This window comes from Tupaia chinensis, unplaced genomic scaffold, assembly GCF_000334495.1.
Source record: "Tupaia chinensis unplaced genomic scaffold, TupChi_1.0 Scaffold000088_1, whole genome shotgun sequence".
NCBI lineage: Eukaryota > Metazoa > Chordata > Mammalia > Scandentia > Tupaiidae > Tupaia > Tupaia belangeri.
This window is the reverse complement of record NW_006159550.1, coordinates 5906680-5928033: the sequence shown is the minus strand read 5'-3', so window position 1 is coordinate 5928033 and position 21354 is coordinate 5906680.

Genomic DNA, 21354 nt, shown 5'->3' with positions numbered 1-21354 from the left:
AGTCCAGCAACATAACCACTATGCCAACTGCTGGTCCCATGGGCTACGTTTTGAGTCTGTGATTTTTTTGTTCTTTCTCTTTCTGTATCTGGCATAGCATTTACAGGTGATACATAACATAAATGCAGAAATGAGTATAAAAACTGTAAGGACTTATGTGTCCAACAGTACTATAAATAGAATTAGAGACCCTTAAACACCCTAACCAACTATAAAAACCTCTACGTGTACCATCATGTTTTGTAATTAGACTCACAATATGTTTACCTTTCTCACTAATAGCTACTTGAATTTGGTGGTAAATTTCACTAGATGATTGTAAGAGTGATACTAGTTCAGCGTCTAACAAATCCAGCTTTTCATTTGGCCAGATTGTTTCCATAGATATAACATCCGGGGCGGGGAGGGTTAAGTCAAATTCAAGAAACGTCGGGTCTTTAATGTCTAAATTATCATAGGATTGTAGATGGGGAGCAAATTTACCTTTCCAACAAGATCCGTGTTGGGCCAGATCTTGGTACTAGGTAAGGTAGAGGAAGTCTTTCTACAGGAAAAATCGTGAACTTCCACAGTGTCATTTTGTTTTCCTTCCCAACCAAAATGGCCTTTTCCTGTGTACCAGATGCTGTGTTTTATGGAGATTGCCACCAGGGGCCAACCTTGTGAGAAATCGGGGTTCCACGTAACCTGGGGACATAGCCATTCTCCCCTATTTTCACAGTCAGAAAGGGAGAGGGGGTGCCATGTGCTTTCATTGATCGAAACTGCCCAGCGACTCTCCATAGGGAGTATTTTTGCTATATTAACAATTGTCCCAATCCCCGCCAACTGGACTATGGAGTATTTTTTTGCATTATTTACCTGTGGCACATGGGCTCTAAGGATACAATATCTGAGATCACATTTATCATTTAAGACTTTCCGTAAGTTTGGGGGTCCATGGGTTACCCATGAGTATTTGGACTGTGCTTTGGAGTTGAGTGACGTGGACCGTTGCTTCGTGGCCACCTCTGACTCCATGTAGATGAACATGGCCACGAGGCCTTGCTGGGTTAGTGCAGGCCCGTCCCCGTCTCTGGGTTACTGAAGAGCTCATTATGGTATGTCTGGTTGTTTTTGCTGTCTTATTTATTTGTTCATTTGTGTCCACTGGATAAGGGCTGCATTATCCTTCAGGGCTGTTTCCCCTTTTTTCCCCTCTTCTTGAAAAAGCATTCTTTGTATGTGACTTATTTTAGAAAGGGAGTCTTTTTTTAAAGGACATCTTTTTTTTATTAGTTGTAAATTTAGTTTGTCTTAGTATTTCCAACCCAGTACCTATTTTTTTTTTTTCTAGAAGGTTATGCTTCATTTTTTTTTGAAGGTCAATTTTGGTGTATTTACTAGGAATGTTGCTGCCTTAGCATACTTTACAGCGGCAGTACGATTTGGATAAATGGAGTCAATCCAGAGTTTGGGAGTATTTTAAAACACAGTGAAGTGAGTGGAGGCCACACCTAGATATGCTCTCGTGTGAGTGTTTTATAGCGCCTCCCAGAGGTGTCTTGTCTTCGAGGCAGTGTTTGTATATTAGGACCTGTGTACTAGCGGGCTCCCGTGCACTGCTCTGTAAGAGCAGTGTCTGTCTGACTTGGGCTGGATTGGGGCATTTAACTACACATATGAGGGAGGCTGCTAAGCGTGCGGGCAGGCTGTACTATGGCAGTTAATATATGAGGCAGCTCATTGTCCATTATATTAGGCAATTGCCTAAGTTTTCATTATTGAGTTGTATGGTGATGCAATGCCCTACCTGGTTTGACTTTTGTAACAATTGGCCTGAGGTCTTGTTAGGTAAATATTCTAGCATAGTATTATGTTTTTAAAGGATTATTTTATTTAAACTTTATTATTATTATTATTATTCAATTTGAACAGGGAGAGAAAGTGAAAAAGGAAATCACCAGGTCCAGGACATGAACCGTGGTTGGCCACGTGTGCGTCCAATGCCTTTAACCGCCAGCCACCGGCAGCCCCTAGTGTTGTATCTTGTAAGTTTGATAGTGTAAGTATTCTTTGAAGGGAGTGCCTTTGCAATGTTTAGAATAGAGCTGTCCCATTTAGCAGCTTTTAGTTTTTCTTGATGGATGTCATACTAGGTGACAGGCGTTTTACCAGGGGAGAAACGGGTGGCATCTGCTGTGACCCAGGAGAATTTGTTAGGCCTAAAGAGGGGTGGGGTAGGGCGTAAGCAGAGAGAGGACACGGGGGAAGGACAATCAGAAAAACATTTTAATGGCAAGTTTCCGCCCGACCTGCTACAAGAACTGTCTCGCCAGGTGTCTCTGGGGTCTCTTGGAGTCAAAGACAAGTATCAGAGATAGGCTCAGAGGCCCGGTGTGACTGGGGTGGGGACGGGCCAGGTGCCGTTTCAGGGGTGTAACACGGATCGACGAGGAAACTCCCTTAAACTCTGAGCGTGTGAGTCAGTCAAGAGGACCTGGTCGGTCCCTCCATCGGGGTTGCAGGGCGTCCTTCAGCTGGTGCCTTTCCTGATATATAAAGTCACCTGGCTGTAGCCCGTGATTTTTGATGTCTTTATCCCCCAGGTGTTCGCTGCAGAAAGATTTTGTTATTAATTTTGCATTTTCTGACCGTGCCTGAGGAAGGCTTTGGCAGTAATGTACATCTCTCCTTTAATTAAAGCTGGTTTGTCTAGACTTTCATTCAGTCTCATAGGTCGACCTGTGATTATTTTAAAGGGGGATAAATGGTGCTTTGTCAAGTGGGAGGATTTCAGATTTAATAAGTTGGCGGAAGGGCCTTTGGCCAGTTGAGTTTTCTATGCTGTTGCCCGTTCCACCAAGCCGGAGGATCGAGGGTGGTAGGCACAGCGGAAGTGCCGCGTTATCGGCCAGACCTTACAGATGGATTGAGTAATGTGTCCTGTAAAGTGAGTTTTTTTTTAATTGCCGTGCAGGTCAGAGGGACTCCCCAAACTAGAATAATTCTTTTTAAACGAGTTTTTTTTAAAAACAAGATTTTTTTTACAGTTAAGGTTGTACCCCTCCAACAGGGAAATGCTTTTACTTAGTGGGAGAATATATAAACCAGAACTAATACATATTAAAGTTTAGAGACAACGGCATCTGGATGAAATCCAGTTGCCATACTTTCAAAGGTCTTTCGGTGAGGGAAAATGACCCTGGGCCCCGAGTAAGGGCTTGCCAGGTTATGTCTGGGCATAGCGTGCACCGGAAATACACCTTCGTGGCTGTCAAGGGGGATGACTTCCAGAAATATCGTTTTCTCCATGGTATTATTATCTTTTTCCTAGAGGCCCAATGAGTCATCTTAAGAGTCAATTGGAGCAGAGGTAGCTGAGCTCCTGCAGGAATGATAGGTTTTCCTAGAGCTCTGGCTCTTAAGTTCGTGTCTGTTCCGAGCACGCCTCCCTTTTACTTCTTTCATTTTGGAATAATGTAGCCATCTTACTTTAGGACAGAAAGGTTTTTATCACACAAAATGTTCTCTTTCCTTTTTACCTTTTATTATTAACCATAAATACATTTTTATACCCATTTTTTACATATTTCTTTTTACTTTCTGGTTTTTTTACCTTTTTTTATATATAAATTTATCTTTGGAAATAACAGTTATTTCTGATTGATGAGATAAGAAATACATCTTGTTTTGTTATTTTAAGGGTTACTTTAGGCTTGTCAACGCCTATCTTTGGTTTGTGCCCAGCCTGAACATTTGACACCATTTGTAACTTTATATGTGGGGCTCTCTGTATTTATTAGAATTTCTGACTCATAGCAATATCAGCCTTTAGTTCATACCAGCAGCTTACCAATATGTATTTTATAAACAAACAAAAGGTGTCTAGCACATTTTTTAAAAATATAGAACAATTTTATCGATAATAGTATTTGGAAACAAAACCTTTTAGGAGACATCAAAGCAACTAACCATGAACAAAAAGCCCCAAGCACTGTAGGGTTGAAAAGGGTTAACTCAGTGTCTGTCTGCACTGGACAGAGTTGCTAGGTTGTTATTAGGGCTTCGAGGTCACTAAGAGTTGCAAAGTTGCCATGGGGACTGGGCTACCAGGTCACTACAGGCCCTAGGTGTGTTTTTAAGTTTTAAGAATGTCTGTTATTCTGTTATCTTATTTCCATTTTGATGAAAATATTTTGGAGAGGGTTTTTTATTTTTTTTTTTAATTTTTTTTTTGCTATAGGGCACGTGCGCTCACCAGACAGACAGACAGAGAAACAGAAAGCAAGAAATCACCCCCCAGGGGGGATGGCCATGTCGCAATCCCTTCTCCTTCTTTCTCCTCTCGGGATCTTGGGCATGCACGCACATGCGCCCAGCGTGAGTTTTAAGCCACTGGGTCCAGGACGCGAACCGCGGTTGACTACATGGGAATCCAGCGACATAGTCATTATGCTAACTGCTGGTCCCTTATGAGAGATTTTTTACAATTTTTGTAAAATAAGGTCTTGATACCCAGCCCTGCTGGGTGGTGTGGATACAGAGTTCACAGGATGGAGTACCCGCATTTCAAAGGAAGGCTCAGATTAGAAGATCCCCAAATTGCACGTCCCCTGTGTGCGAGAGTGTGTTCGTGCTTTGTCCAGGGTCACCTACGTGGCCAGTCTCCCACAGGAACAGCGACGTTTCCCTTTCTGCGCTTGTTGCAAATTTTTGGGAGGTTGGCGCTTTGGTGGTTTCTCAACTCGTCTACTTAGCTGTTTTAATTGCTGGTCCCTAATTTTGGAAGCCACAACCTTTTCTACTTTACGAGTTGTCTGGAATCATTGATGAGTTAACTAACATGATGAGTGGGCCAGTGGGCATGGGTGCCCGAGCCACATTGTACGGTTTTACCGGGTTATTACTTTCTCATCTGAACCCTGTATGAAACCAGAGTTTACAAAGTGCTCCTGTTACTGCTTTCGAGGTTTTTAGTGGTGTCTCTGAATACTGTAAAATCTAGAGGGCGTCAGGTATGGCCTCATTTGGGTGGCTCTCGCATTGCTGCGCTTTTGCCCAATTTATAACCTTAGGAAAAACTTGGAGCAGAATAGTGCAGCGGTGGTCAGACAGTTCGCTGTGTTTGCTTCTCACTTCTGTATTTATTTTATTAAAATCATTTAAGGGGTTTTTCCAAGCGTTACTCTAAAACATTCGTCTGACTTGTTTCCTGGAGCTAGAAGCCGGATTAGCTGATACAGATTTGAAATTTTTGAGTCGTCAGTTTAAGGGTTCTGTTAAACTCTTTTACAAACCCAGCAGGGTCTTCAGTCAGGTCAGGAAACCCTGATAGGAAGGCTTCTAGTTGAACCTCTGTCCATGGTGTATACATTACATTTTGGCTCTCCTGGTCCAGTGGGCTTTTGTTTTTTTCTTAAAAGCATCAACCATGATTTTATTTCCCTCCTTAACGTTCCTAAATCTTTAGTGAGGGGAAAGGCAACAGGAGAATGAGGAAAGAGAGCCCCCTGGACAGGGAGTTCAGAGAGTAAGGAATAGGGAGGAGCAGAGGGAGGAACGGATTCTGTCACCTTTTTAGTTTTAACAGCAGCTTCTGTTGATTCTTTTAATTCTGAGACAGCCTTAAGTATTTTTAAAATTAATTTTCTGAAGTGAGGTAAGTTCATTATTTTTTTCTCTTCATTGATTTTAAATACCAATTAAAGAAGGTTTTCTTTTTTTCCCCCCTTAATGTGAGAACCTAGTTTGTCCAACTTAGTGCACAAAAAGACAAACTTAGGAATATTAAAAGTTCTCCACTTGGGAAATTTCAACCCCAAATCACCTTTTGTTATTCTTTTTCTATTCTTTTTTTAGTTTTTTCTTTTTTACTTTTTTGACAAAAGAGGAAGACCTTTAGAATGTAAACTCAGATGTTAGACTTTCCTAACTTACTCAAGGGGAACACTCCACTACCCACCCCTCCACCTCCCCACCACCCCTACCTCCCCACTCTCCCCACACCCCCACCGGCTCAGAGGGAGCAAACCGCTGCCCCTCGCTGGAAGGGGAGCACACCGCTGCCTCTCAACTGGAGGGGAGCAAACCTGGATTTCCCAAAACAAACAAACGACAGATCCAAAACAGACAAGCAAATGACAGACGAACAAGCAACAAACCGGCTTAGAAATAAACCGGACTGTCTACTGAACTTTGGGAGGTCCTGGGCCAGAGAACTTACTGACTCCCTGAGGAGCAGCTCGGAGCCAGAGGGGGCTCAAGGGGCCCATGGTGCGGGTACCAGGCACCAGGTTCGAAACGACCCCTCGGAAGAACTTCGTTTTCTTTCTGGTCCCTCCCTAGTCGCCATTTTATCGACAGAAATAGCCAGTTCTGCAAAGTAATTAATAAGGTTTATTTAAGTAAGAATTTGAGAGACCTAGGCCTGGAGAGGAGGCAGAACATGCCTTTCTCTCGGGGCGATCAGGTACAGGGGTTCCTTTTATTTGATTTTGAGAGTGAGAGACAGGGTTTAGAATTTCCACGGGTTTGGTTCAAAGAGGCGGGCTATATGGAAGAGGGGATATAGGTTTGGGGAAGGGATTAGTGACGGAGACAGGGGCTCGCACGCCATTACAGGACACGTCCCAAGGGCAGAATGTTGGAGACCTGCTATCAATGAATCCCAGCGGTCTGTGACTGTGGGCATGACTCACCCATTCCAGGCTTACTATGTAGGGAGATTTCTGTTATCGAATGGGCCAGAAAGGCCTGTCGATGGCTGTGGGCCTGACTCAGCCCAGGCCCTCTGCAAGGGATTGTGGAACCAGGAAAAAGCAGTCAGATTTCTATCCTCACTCTTTGTCTCTGTCTCTCTGGTGAGCACACATGCCCTCTGGTAATTAAAAACGAATTATGTGACACCTGCGCCTCGAAATCCTTCATGCGTTGTCACCTCTCTCTTCCCCCTTGTCGTCTTTTTGATGCTTTAGTGTCTGCCCCTCTTGCAGCCCGTGGCCAATTAACAAGGAAGTCGCTTCCCATGAAAGCCGTAGACTCCTCAGGACCTTGGGCTGCTTCTCATGCAATGTCCTTCTGCTTCCTGAGCACTCAGGGAAGTCTGGGAGGTGCCCGAATGCGGGGTGGTTGGAGCCGAGTCGTGTCGCGTGGCTTCTGGTCCGGACAGAACAGCTGTGGATTCAGAGTCAAGGGCGTGTCGTCTTCCAGGTGCATCCTCCCAGGAGCTCTCAGTGCACGTCCCCTGCCCTCCCGGGGTGCACAGGCCCTGAGCTCTTCGGCAAAGGGCGAGGCTCGACTTCTCCTTCTGGACCTGGCTGTTCACACTGAGGAACTGCACGGCCTAGTTAGTCGAATGTTTAGGAAACGTTTTTCTTTTAAATAAATCAAACCTGAGGAGACTCTTTTCACTCAGACACTTCCTTTATGAATATCTTGGGCATCTTTAGCGCCTTGAGTCTTAAATAATCCAGAGTTAGCGGGAGGTTGATGGCACTCCCTAAGTCCTTTTCCCGCTTGCATAAAAAAGAAAGAAAAAAACATTCTATCTAAGGCTTCCCTTCTTTATTCTCAACTATCTGAAGAATCATCTAAATTACTGCTAATGGCTATTCAATAAAAACAAGCATCATGTTGCTAAAGTAGTGAAATGTGGAAAACTTTGTTCTTTTCCATTTAAAATGTGCTTTTTTCTTCTTTCTTTTTTTTTTTCTTTTGAGAGAGATTTTTGCTATTGAGCACATGTGCTCACTGGAGTGAGAGAGAGAGAGAGAGACAGAAAGCGAGAAATCATCCCACGGGGGTATGGCCACACCGCAATCCCTTCTCCTCCATTCTCCTCTTAGGATCTTGGGCACACGGGATCTTGGGCACACAGGATCTTGTGCCTGGTGTGGATATAAAGTCACCGAGTCTGGGAATTGAACCACAGTTAACTACCTGGGAGTCCAGGTAGTTCTCTGCTGGTCCCAAAATGTACTTATTTCTTGAGAGAAAGAATGACAAGCCGCCCCTCCCCCCCAGCATCTCACATCCCTTCCCCTGAACTTTTCCAGACAGCCAGGGTCACACCCACATGTTTTTTTCCTGAACTCGCAGTGTTCCACGCGAATCCAGCTTCCCTTGAGCTTGCATTCTGGCTGTGCCGCTGAGCTGGCTGAGGAAGTACCTTTCTGTAAGTGGGGATGGGTAAGATCCCAGTTCCTATTCTAGGTCAGGAATACTTTATCTGTGTGTCCAACTCTTATTTCTCAAAGACTGACAGTGCAGACTGAAGTCAGACCTTGAGTCCCAGGTTGGCCTCCGTGTGATGGTGCCGGCTCTGCAGTCGGACTCTGACCTCTGTAAGACTTGGGTGTCTAACGCACCAGTTGGGGTAGTTGAAGCACCTGCCACACAGGTGAGTTTAGAACATCGAATAAAGCAATGCATTTTAATTGGCAAGATCTGGTTGCTCACAAAATGTCAGCTCGTATTAATTTACTGTGTAGGATAGTACAAAAATGAGCAAAATGTAGTGTGATTAACAGAAGGCCTCTCCCACACTTGCGCCATTTATTATAAATATTGCCATTTGGGCAGTTGATTCTTCCTACATTTTTAATGGGCTTGAAAAAGAAGTATTATGGTCAAGTATTACGTGCAAAAATTTATGTCTTGTAGGCAGGAGGAGACGGGCAGAACGTGGCTTCTCTGCAAACTTCTCTCAAAGGCCAACTCCTGTATCCGTTTCCTTCCTGCATCTGGCCCCTTCTATGCTCCATTCAATTAATGATGTCGAATAAAACGAGACCCTGGGCCATCCCCACTTACAGAAAACTGTCTCCCGGGCCCACTCGGTGGCACAGCTGGGATGCGCTGCTCCGGGAGAGTGGGTCCATTGGGAGGACCGAGTGGGACTGTTGGAACTGCTCTGCCAAGGCTGCCACTCCCATCCACCACCTCGGGTAGGCCTCTACTGCCTTTGCTTTCCTAGCAGAAGCCCACCTGGGGTTGCGGGCTGCGGGCTGCTCCTGCTCTGACATGCTCTGCTTTGGGTTTCCTTCAAACCACACTCCCTACCTTCCCGGCCCTCCCTCTTTCATCTGCCCTCCACGCGTGGGTGCCTCAGGGTGGGCCTGAGCCTCTCCCATTCCTTCCATGGTGATCTGCTCCTAGTCCATAGTCCGGAATGCTTTCCACATTAAATCCCCGAACTGGACATTTCTGGGAGCTGGAAGCTCACACGTCTGCCTGCCTCGTTCCTTCACGTTCAGAACCCCGCGTCTAAACCCACGCCTCCCTCACGCCACCTTCTCCACTCTAGTGAATGGCCCATTGCCCAGTGCCAGTCCTCTTCCGCAGTGAACCCTTCCAAACACACACGGGATGATGTCACTTCCCTGTTTAAACCTGGGATCAGAAATGGATGACCAATGCAGTCTCCACCTACTACAGACTTCCCCACCAGCTGCGGGGCTGGGGTGGTCTGACCCCCCGGATAACTGACTTCAGTTCAGGCCACTCTTCTCCCCTTCCAAGACCCTTACCCTCCGGGCGGGCACACGGGCCTTTCGCTCTCCTTGAGCAGAGAAGACTGTGTCCTCCTCGGTGCCTTTGCTCTGCTTTCTGTCTAGAATACACTGGCCTGGCCTCGTCACAGCTGGTTCCTTCCAGTACTTCAGCCCTTGGCCCGGTCTCCCCTCCAGCAGGCCTGCTGTGCCCACCCCACCTGGAGTGACCTCCCACACTTCACGTGTACCGTTCCATTGGCTCTGACCACAGCTGTCAGAACGAACCGTGGTCACGTTACTAGAGCTGCTTGCGAGCTGTGAAGGTAGTTCCATTTTGACCTGTTCATCCCTGTACATTCAGATTCTGATAGGGGCCTGGCACACAGACCTCAGTAAGGGTTTATGGAATGCATGTGTGCCATAGTGTCCTAAGTGAGGGGGCCTCAGCCCTGCTGTCGCCGATGCACAGGTCATGCGGACTGTACGCTGTGCGGTGGAGAGCCGCGGGGAGGAGGAACGTCACTGCTGCGCTCAGATGAGGACCAGCAGCCTGAGTGCAGAGGCGGACAGGGGTGTCCGGGACAGCGAATGGCATGAGCAAAGGCTCGGAGGTATGAAAAAACGCAGGCTGTGTTTAACTTGTTCTCTTGGACAGGCTCTCCAGAGAAAGTGAAATGGATGCGGGTCCACAGAACTTGGGAGGAAGACGTCGGGATCGGAATAAAATCGAATGGTGGGAAAGGGTTTCAATGTAAGTAGAGAGAGCAACTTGACGGTAGCCCGTTTAAGCTGCTGGAAATTAAAAGCATATATAGTAACAAACAGCGCCTGGGCTTGCCGGTGTGAATACACTGAAAAAGAAAATGGAAGGAGGAACAGTCTGAAACGGCTCAAGGCGCAGCTAAAGGAAGTCGAGATTGGGAGCCCCACAAAGAGTAGCTCAATAATGAACAATGGCTTTTTGACCAATAATGGGAATGAGCAGGCTAGTGACAAAACCCGTCTGCCAGAGCCACCTCACTTGCCCTGATTCATTCCATTCCAGCTTGACAAACGCCTGCCTGGGCTCTGGCCGGACGTGGGAATCGCACCACACAGTCCTGGGCCTCTGGTCAAAGGCAAGTGCAGGAATAATTGCCATTCCGGGATTTAAGAGGACGGCCCTTCATATCATCTTATTAAATATGCAAATAGACGTCGAAGGCAATACAGGCAATTTTTTCCAAATTCCTTTGGGGCCGTTGGATTCGGTCTGCACTTATAGACAGTTCTGATGGGGACTTCCAAGGGCAGACCAATGTCAGTCACCGGGAATTGGTTTAAAACACCAGTGCATTACTTTATATGCATGCATGAGAGGCATCTCTTTCTCTTCTGTTTTTCTTGAGAGGTTTTTGCTATCGGGCACTTGTGCTCGCCAGAAAGACAGAGAGAGACAGAGAGACAGAAAGTGAGAAATCACCCCCAATGAGGGATGGCCACGCCACAGTCCCTTCTCCTCCATTCTCCTCTCTGGATTGCAGGCACGCAAGCACGCGTGCCTGGCTGAGTTTAAGCCACTGGGTCCAGGACTCGAACTGCGGTTTACTCCATGGGAGTCCAGAGATGTAGCCATTATGCTGGTCCCAGCATCTCTTTTTCTTAAATAGTTTTTTGCTATTTAAAATTCATATATGCTCATAATTATATGACATTACATAAACATTAATACATGTTTTAGAAAACACTGAAAATTTTACATTTCCACATTGCACATATTACATACAGATTTATAGTAGTTTTTTCCCCCTGGTGGGTGTGTGTGCTCATCAGACAGATGGAGAAAGGGGGAGCAGAAAGCACGCCCCTGGCGAACGGCCAAGCCACCATCCTTCTCCTGCACGCCTCCTCCCTTTCAGGATTTTGGGCACGCACGCGGATACCCAGCACGCCTGTCCAGCCGCCAGGTCCGGGATGGCCGTGGGGTCTAGCTGCCTTTACCATCAGGTCACAGAGTGGGCTCTGTCATAGGTGTTTTTTAAACTAAAAGTAGAACCACATCACAATGCATTGGCATTTCTCTCCACTAATTTGAATTGTGTATTTTATTTTGTTATTGACTATCTTACCATTTATTTTAAAAACACTGAAAACTTTAATCATCTCATGCTAAATAAAAAATGAAAAACAATGGTCTGAGTCCTCCTTACATGAAATATGAGATTTAATAAACCTTTTTCAGTCATAGTCCCAATTCTTGAGTTTTTTAACATAATTTTTAATTTTTGACTAAGACTTTAATAATCAAATTATTTTTAGAGTATATGCTTTTTTTTTTGTCCCTTGGAGAGGTTTTTGCACTCATGGGCATGTGTACACACCAGAGGAACAGAAGTACAGAAATCATCCCCCAGGGGTGATGGCTACACCATAATCCCTTCTCTTCCATTCTCTTCTCGCGATTTTGGATATTAACACACATGTGCCCGGTGTGAGTTTCAAGCTGCCGGATCTGGGACTTGAAACACAGTCAACCATGTGGGAGTTCAGTGCTTTAACCACTATAGACTATATGCTTTAAAAAACAAAACAAACTTGTCTTAGATATTGGGTTCTATTGTTAGAAGTAGAGTTTCAACAGTTATTTGAACTAGGTGGTGTCGTATGTTGCTGTCTGATATTTGATATCATAAAGTCTATACTCTGGAGCTTTATCCAGCGTCTTATTCAGTTGGAATATACTTTTTAAAATAAGATACAAAAGTATTTTTGAGGGCTCTTTCTGTGGTTAATTTCAAGTTTAATTCCATTATGATCAGAGAAGAGGCTGGATATAGTTCTAGGCTTTTAAATTTGTAGAAGTTTATTTCGTGGCCTGTCACATGGTCAATCTCTAAAAATCTTCCACAGGAAGATGAGAAAACAGTGTGCTTTGTAGTCGCTGGGTGAAATGCTCTGTGTAGGTCTGTCAGGTCCATTTGGTTTATGGGGTCGATTAGCTCCTGTGTGTCTGCTTGTCTCAGTGACCTGTCAGTGGTGACGGCGGGGTGCCGGAATCCCCACGCACCACTAGCGTGCCGGGGTCTGTGTCTCCCTTCAGACCTAGCAGCCTTTCTTCTGCATGTCTGCGTTCTCTGACTTTGGGTGCATAAATATTTGTGACGGTCGCGTCTTCCTGGTGAGTTAACACTTGCAGAGGTATACAGTGCCCTTCTTTGCCTCTTTCTATCCAAACGTCTGTCTTGTCTGATATCAATATCACAACTTCTGCCTTTTTTTCATTTCTGTTTGCATAAAAGGATTTTTCCCAGTCCTTCACTTTCGGTCTATGTATATCTTTGTTGATGAGGTGTGATTCTGTAATTAACACATAGAGGGTTCCTGTTTTTCATCCAGTGAGTCAAACTGTGTCTTTCTATTTTTTTTTTTAGATATATATATATATATATTTTATTATAGGGCACTTGCACTCGCCAGAGACACAGAGAGACACAGTGATATAGAAATCAAGACATCACCTCCTAGAGAGGATGACCATGCCACAATCCCTTCTCCTCTATTCTCTTCTTAGGATTTTGGGCATGCATGCACATGCACCTGGCATGAGTTTCAAGCTGCTGGGTCCAGGACTTGAACTGTGGTTGACTTTGTGAGAGTCCAGTGATGTAACCATTGCACCACCTCCTGGTCCTAAGTCTGTGTCTTTTAGTTGGGGAATTGAATGCATTAGCATTTAATTTATTATAGATATGTGTGGACTTAGCCTTGCATTTAGTTTCGTTCTCTCTCTCTCTGTCCTCCCCACCCTCCATCCCCCGTTTTGTTTCTCTTGCTTCTATTTATTTCTCTTTAATTTCCAGGTGTAATATTCTCGTAAGTATTTCCTGAAGGGCTAGCCTTCGTTTGGTGAATTCTTTCAGTTTTTGTTTATCTGGGAATGACTTTATTTCTCCTTCCCAACTGAAGGATACTTTTGCTGCATATAGTATTCTTGGCTGAATTATTTCTCTTTGAGAGTTTTAAAAATGTCTTTCCATTTTTTTTTCTTATTGTTTCACTTGAAAGGCCCAGTGTTAATGTAAAGAGGTAACCGTTATAGGTACCTTGGCATTTCTCTCTTGTCACTTTCAGAATATTATCGTTGTCTTTAACTTTTACCAATTTGGCCATGACGTGCCTTGGAGAGGCATGTCTTATGTTAAATCTATTTGGTGTTCTTTGTATTTTTTGGATTTAGATTTCCATATGCCTCTCCAAATTGGGATAGTCTTCAGCTAATATATCACAAACAAGATTTTCTAAGCGTCTACCCGTCTTTTCACACTCTGGAATACCCATAATGCAAATATTCAGCTATTTAATGATATCTAGAATTTCTCACATAGTGTCCTCATTTTTTTGAGTTTATTCTTTGTTTGTTTGTACTTTACAATATCGTTGGTTGTTTGGACTAAATCGGAAGTTTTATCTTCAAAGTCAGAGATTCTTTCTTCTGCATGGTCTAATCTGCGGTTAATACTTTTGAAGGAGGTTTCAATTTTCTGTATTCTTTATCTCTAGAAATTCTGTTTGATTCTCTTTCAAGGTGTCTATTTCCTAATGGAGTTCCTCTTTCAAGGCTTGGCTTGATTTTCCCATCTCCTGGGATTGGTTGTCTGTTTTCTCGTGTATCTCACTGAATTTAGTTATGATGAATATTCTGAATTCTTTTTTCTGACATTTCTATAATTTCTTGTGTTTTATCCATTGTTGGTGGGGAATTACTGTGTTCCTTTGGGGGCTTTTTCCTCCTTTGGAGTAGGTTTCTGTAGCGTGTGCACATGTGCCTCCCTTGCTGTGAATTAACTCTGTGCCAGTATCCTTTAACTTATAATTCTGCAACTTCAGAAGCTGGGATGGTGGTCCTGAAGGTCAAAGCAGCCCTTCCTTCCAATCCCTGGCCTGGGCATGAGCCACAAAACATAAAAAATAAGCAACCTGAGTGACTTTCAAACTACTAAGGAAATAAATATTTAAATAAAAAAATTCATTGAAACCAATGATAGCAAAAACGCTACTATCCATAACCTTTGGACACAGTGAAAACATTCATAATAGGGAAATTTATAGATACTAGAATATTAATGTTCATGAGAAAAAAAAAACCAGAAAGGTAGAAAATAAATAACTTACAACTCAAGAAACTGGAAAACAACAACAACAAATAAAAGAGAAAACAAATAGTAAAGATTAGAGCTGAAATAAATTAAATAGAGAATAAAGGAACTATACCAAAAAAATCAATGAAACAAAAAACTGCTTTTCTGAGAGGATAAAAAAACCTGACAAACCATTAGCTAGACTAATCAAGAGAAACAGAGAGAGAAGCCAGAATGACATTATCCGTAATGAAGCTGGTACTATTACAACCAATGTATCTGAAATGCAGTGAGTTAGGAGAGAATGCTATGAGCGACTATATGTCAACAAACTAGAAAACCTAGATGAGACAGATACATTTCTGCACATGTACAAGTTACCTAGACTGAATCAGAATGAAATAGAAATCCCGAATGGGCCAATTGAAAGTGATGAGATTGGGGGCCAGCAGGTAGTGTAGTTGTTAAGGCCCTGGACTCCCTCATGGCCCACCACTGTTTGAGTCCCGGACCTGGAGGCTTGCTTTCTCGTTTTCTCCGCTCCCCGCTCTCTGTTTCTCTCTGGTCAAATTAACAACAACAATAATAATAAATAACATTTTAAAAAGTGATGAGATTGAATCAGTAGTGAATAGTCTCCCGACAAAGAAAAACCCAAATCCAGATGGCTTCACTACTGAATTGTACATACTTTTAAAGAAGAGCTAACCCCAATTCCCCTAAAACTATCTCTAAATATTCAAAAAGAAGAAACCCTCCCAAACTCATTCTATGAAGCCCCCATCACCTTGATACCAAAACCAGACCAGGACATAACAAAAAAGAAAACTACATACCAAAATCCCCAGATGCATAGCAATGCAAAACTTTTCCACAAGATACTAGCAAAATGAATCCAATAACATATTGAGAATATTGTACACCACATCCAGGAAAGCTTTATTTCAGGGCTGCAAGGATGGTTCAACATACACAAAGCAATAAATGTAGTGCATCTCACTAACAGAGAGAAGGATAAAGACGTATGATCATATCTATAGATAAAGAAAAACATGCGCGAAAATACAACATCCCTTCATGATCAAGACTTTTACCAAAATAGGAGTAGAAGGGACATCTTCAACACAATAAAAGCCATATGCCCCAGACTCACAGCTAACAGCATACTGGAGGACAAAAGCCTGACTGCTGTCCCTCTAAACCAGAACAGTTACAAGGCAGCCACTTTCCCACTCCTTTTCGTAACAGAGCTGGATGGCTTAGTTAATGCAGTCAGACGAGAGAGCAAAATGAAAGGCATTCAGAGAGGAGAAGAAAAAGCTAAACTGTCCCTATTTGCAGATGACATGATTATATACAAGGAAAATGTGAAGGAATCCATGTAAAACCCCTAGAAGTGATAAATTAATTCTGTAAAGTAGCAGGATACAAAATCCATATATAAACATCAAAAACTTTTATAGGGGCTGGCAGGTAGTGTGTTGGTTAAGGATGCTGGACTTTCACCTGGCTAACCACAGTTCGAGTCCTGGACCTAGTGGCTTTCTCTCAATCTCTCTCTCTCTCTGACCACACACCCCAGTCAAATTAAAATAAATAAGTAAAGTTAAATAAAATAATTATTTTTAAAATAGCATTTTTATGCACCAACAGTGAACAGCCTAGATAGAACTGAAGAAAGCAATCCCATTTACAAAACAAGTAAGATACCTAGGAATAAACCTAACCAAAGGGGTGAAAGACCTCTACAAGGAAAACTATGAAAAGTCAAAAAAAGAAATTGAGTATAATACTTAAAAAATGGAAGAACATCCTGTGTTCCTGGACTGGAGGAGTCAATATAATGAAAATATCATTCTACCCGAATTAATTTACATATTCAATACACTTCTGATAGTTGCTCATGATATTCTTCACAAAAATATTCTTCACATGGGACCAGCAGTTGACGTAATAGTTATGTTGCTGAACTCCCATGTGGTCGACTGCAGTTTGAGTACCGGACCCCATGGCTTAAACTCACACCGGGAGCCTGTGCGTGCATTTCCAAGATCCTGAGAGGAGAATGGAGGAGAAGGGATTGTGGCGTGTGGCCATCCCCCCTGGGGAGCAATTTCTCACTTTCTGTCTCTCTGTCTCTGTCTGTCTTTCTGTTGAGCACACATGCCCTATAGCAAAACCCTCTTTAAAATTATATATATATTCTTCACAAAAATAAGACTATAATAAGATTTGTCTCAAATCATAAAAGACTTCATATCACCAAGGCAATACTGTGCAAAAAAGAAAGAAAGAAAGAAAGAAAGAAAGAAAGAAAGAAAGAAAGAAAGAAAGAAAGAAAGGAGGCATCTCACTACTCAATTACAAAATAAATTACAAAGCAGTGATATTTGAAACAGCATGATACTGGTGCAGAAATAGACGTATAGACCAATGGAACAGAATAAAGAATCTAGAAATAAACTTGAATTATGTAAGCAACTGATCTTTGACAAAGGGTACAAGACAATACAATGGAGAAAAGAAAGTCTTCTTAACAAGTTGTGCCGAAATTGGATATCCATCAGGCAGAAAAATGAAAATGAATCCACCTTGCACACCACTAAGAAGATTCAACTCAAAATGGACCAAAGATTGAGATATAAAGCCTCAAACTATAGAACTACTTATAGAAATATTAAGGGAAACTTTTGAAGACATTGGGGTAGGCACAGAGTTCTGATTATTGCATAGGCAATAATCCCCAAAATACATAAGTGGGATTACACCAAGCTCAAAAAATTTTCCTCACACAAATCAAAAAAATAAGTGAAATAATCCAATTTAAAAAATGGGTGAATAAATTGAATAGCTAATTCTCCAATGAAAACTTATGAAGAGCCACAAGTTCCAGGCAAAATGTCCAAAGTCTCTTGTCTTAAAGAAAGTGCAAATTAAAACCACAATGAGATACCATTTAACCCCAATTAGAATGGCTAGGATAAAAAAATAAAGAATAACAAGTGTTGGCAAGGCTGCGGTGAAAAGGGAACCCTCTTTGACAGTTGGTGGGAATGTAAATTATTAGAACTTCTGTGGAAAACAATATAGAGGTTCCTCAAAAACCTACAAATAGAGCTATCATATGACCCAGTAATCCCACTTCTTGGTATTTACTCCAACGATAAGAAAACACTTACACATCCTCGTTTATTGCAGCAGTATTCATAATTACTAGAACATGGAGCCAATCTAAGTGTCCAAAAACTGAAGACTGGGTTGAAAAACCATAGCACATATGTACTATGGAATATTATTATTCTACTTTTATTACTTATATTACTTATACTATTGGTATAAGAAGCTTTGAAACCCTATCATTTGATTCAAAGTGGATGAATATAGAGGAGTTAATGTTGAGCAAAGTAAGCCAGCCTTTAAAAGACACACACTGTATATCCCCTCTCAGTTTGTACTGAATATCAGCACTCCATGGTAAAAATGGAGCTATCTGAAGATATGATAGTAGAGAGGATAAATGTAGATACTATGGACTATAAGGGAGGGAGGTGGATGATAGTGTGTGGTAAAAGGTGGGTGTGAGGTGCAAAGGGAAGAAGCATTTAACAGACAAAAAAAGGTAAAGTTCTCTGTTGAAAAATACATATATTGTATAAATTATGATGGGGTCTTTATGCAGAATGTGCAATTAATCTTAAAATAAAAGTATATTTATAAAACTTTTAAAAATGCAGAAAAGATACAAAACTAATATACGAGGATTCTTCAATAAGTTCATAGAAAATGCCAATTATGAACAAACTATGTATGGATTTTTCAAAATTTTTGTGCCAAAATACACTTGTACTCTAATTCCATTTTTCCATTAACATTTGGAAGTGTCTTCATATTTTCAGAATTTGTACGAATCTGTGATTATTTTTATGTGGACTTCAGACTTCAAGAAGACTATCTTGCCTATGATAAAATTCTTATGTTACAATTTTCTCCCTCAAAGCTTTGCCAGTAAGTTGTCCCTAGCAATTAGTGTCACTGTGGAGAAGACTGAGGCTTGCCTAATGTTTTCTCTTTTGCTCATAAACCACTTTTTTTTCCCTCGTAGGCTTGTTTCTTTCTTTCTTTGTAATTCTTGTAAATCAAGGATTTGTTCAGAGTGTGATCTAATTTTTCCAGGAATGTGGCGAAACTTACTGAGTTGGATTCCCTAGTGATTTTTGGTCTAAGAAAGCATTCTGCATTTCCGTCTCATTCTGGCTCTTGTCCCATCAGCCCTTCTCCTTCAGCAGGTACATCAAACAGTCCCTCAGCAAACCCCATTCTCTGTCCTAAATATTTATCATCTTCCTCCTTATCATTTTTCACTTTCATGTCTCTCTGTGTGTGAATCTAAGACTTTCTCATTTATGTCCTCCTGATGACTCACTTGATTTTCTGAATTGTTCGTTTTGTTTTTTCCCCGTCACTGTTGTGATGTTGGGTTCTGCAGTACAATTTTAATTGTCTTGAATGTCTTCCTTGTCTCACCTGCCTCTCTTCTCATCTCAGGCTCTTTGATTCTCTGTTCTTCCTGTTGTATCTTCCATCCTGTTGAAGTCGGCAGTTTGTAATAATTTTCTTTGGTTTCTTTACTAAATCCATTTCAGAGGATTGTCCCCGTGGAATTTTCAACATCATGTTTGGCATTCTTTTCACCCTAGTAATAGTTTTTTTTTTTTTTTTTTTCCCCCATGAGCATATTTTGTTCTGCCAGTCTGTCTATTCCAAGGAAATACAGATCTGTGTAATCCTGTATAATCTCTATATTTTGGGTTTTGACAGCCAGGGCATAAAAGGATCAAGATGAAGGAAGGCAAGAAAGCTGATGGTGGTGCCGCAGCAAAATGTCATGCTCTGCAAGGCCGACCCACACGGGAGGGATCCTGATTCACACCTGGAGACCTCCCTGACTGCACCTGGCCCTGCCTGTGCAAGGCCGACCCACATGGGAGAGATCCTGATTCACACCTGGAGACCTCCCTGACTGCACCTGGCCCTGCCTGTGCAAGGCCGACCCACACGGGAGGGATCCTGATTCACACCTGGAGACCTCCCTGACTGCACCTGGCCCTGCCTGTGCAAGGCCGACCCACACGGGAGGGATCCTGATTCACACCTGGAGACCTCCCTGACTGCACCTGGCCCTGCCTGTGCAAGGCCGACCCACACGGGAGGGATCCTGATTCACACTTGGAGACCTCCCTGACTGCACCTGGCCGTGTCTGTGCCTTTGTAGCCCTGTTGAGGATGCTGTCTCTATGTCTTCCTGTCTCTCTGTTTCTCTTTATGTTTGTGTCTCTGTCACTCTTTCTCATGGAAGAAATAAACATTTTTAAAAAGATGAACGTAAGCACTTCTCGTCTCATGGTAAACTGGCATCACTGGATGAGATGCACATCGTATTTTCAGTCCAGTCCCATCAGCTTTGGAGTGAGAGAGAATCCTCTCCATTTCCAATAATAGGGAGGTAGTACATCTTGCTTTTTGATGTGATTGAATCCCTCATTCCTGTCACGTTTTCATCTGCATTTACTTTTGAAAGTTAGGAAGAGCTGCTTTCGGGGTCAATAATCTAATATGTGTTTTTTCCTTCTTCATAAAAATAGTGTTCTGGGGAACCAGCAGTTAGCGTAATGGCTATGTCGCTGGACTCTCACGTAGTCAACCGCGGTTCGTGTCCCAGACCTGGTGGCTTAAAACTCACGCCGGGTGCGTGTGCGTGCATGCCCAAGATCCTGAGAGGAGAATGGAGGAGAAGGGATTGCGGCGTGGCCATCCCCCCTGGGGGGTGATTTCTCGCTTTCTGTCTCTCTGTCTCTCTCTGTCTGTCTGGTGAGTGCATGCGCCCTATAGCAAAAATCTCTCCAAAAAAAAAAAATAGTGTTCTGTGGGCTCATTTCTCTAAGGGTCTGAACTTCTGCTGGGCACGAGGTGCTTCTCTTCTGACCCTAGCTTGGACGTGTACCATACGGTGGGGAAGACTCTTCTCTGCTGCCTTCAGCAGTCCTGTCCTGATCGACATGTTTGCTTGTCCAGTGTTTTCCTCATGTGTGCTCAGAGAGAGCGACTCCCCAAGAGGAGCACGGGGATCACTCCCATTCCATCTGGGGCCCTTTTCCTTGGTTTTGAGTCTATAAGCAGCCTGGCCTTCTGATAATTGAGTTCCACACCATGACAGAAGTCACCAAGTGAAGCGACCGGCTAGCTAATTCGGTGTGTTGTACTCAATGCAAGTGCCCTTAGCTGAGAGGATATTTATTTATTTACTTTATTAGGGAGAGATTTTTGCTATAGGGCGTGTGCACTTGCTGGAGAGACGGAGAGACAGAAAGACAAAAAGCCAGAGATCAGCCTTGGGGAAATGCCCAGCCCACGATCCCTTCTCTCCCATGTGGGGATAGTGGGCGCTCACGCACATGCCCACGGTATGAGTTTGAAGCTGCCGGTCCAAGACTTGAACCATAGTCGACTACGTGGGACTGCAGCAATGTAGCTATTACACCATCTGCTGGTCGCAACGATTGGTAATATTGTAGTCTATTTCATGGTTCTCTTTCAGAGCTGAGAAAGTGAAGGACTAAAGTAATAAAGATGCAGGACTCATGGGAATTGTGAGAAGGGAGAAAAGAGAAAGAGGTCCCCATAGCTACTGATACCTCCACATGCATTTATTTGTTCATTTATTTATTTATTCATTTATATTTATAACAGGGCATGCTCACCTCCAA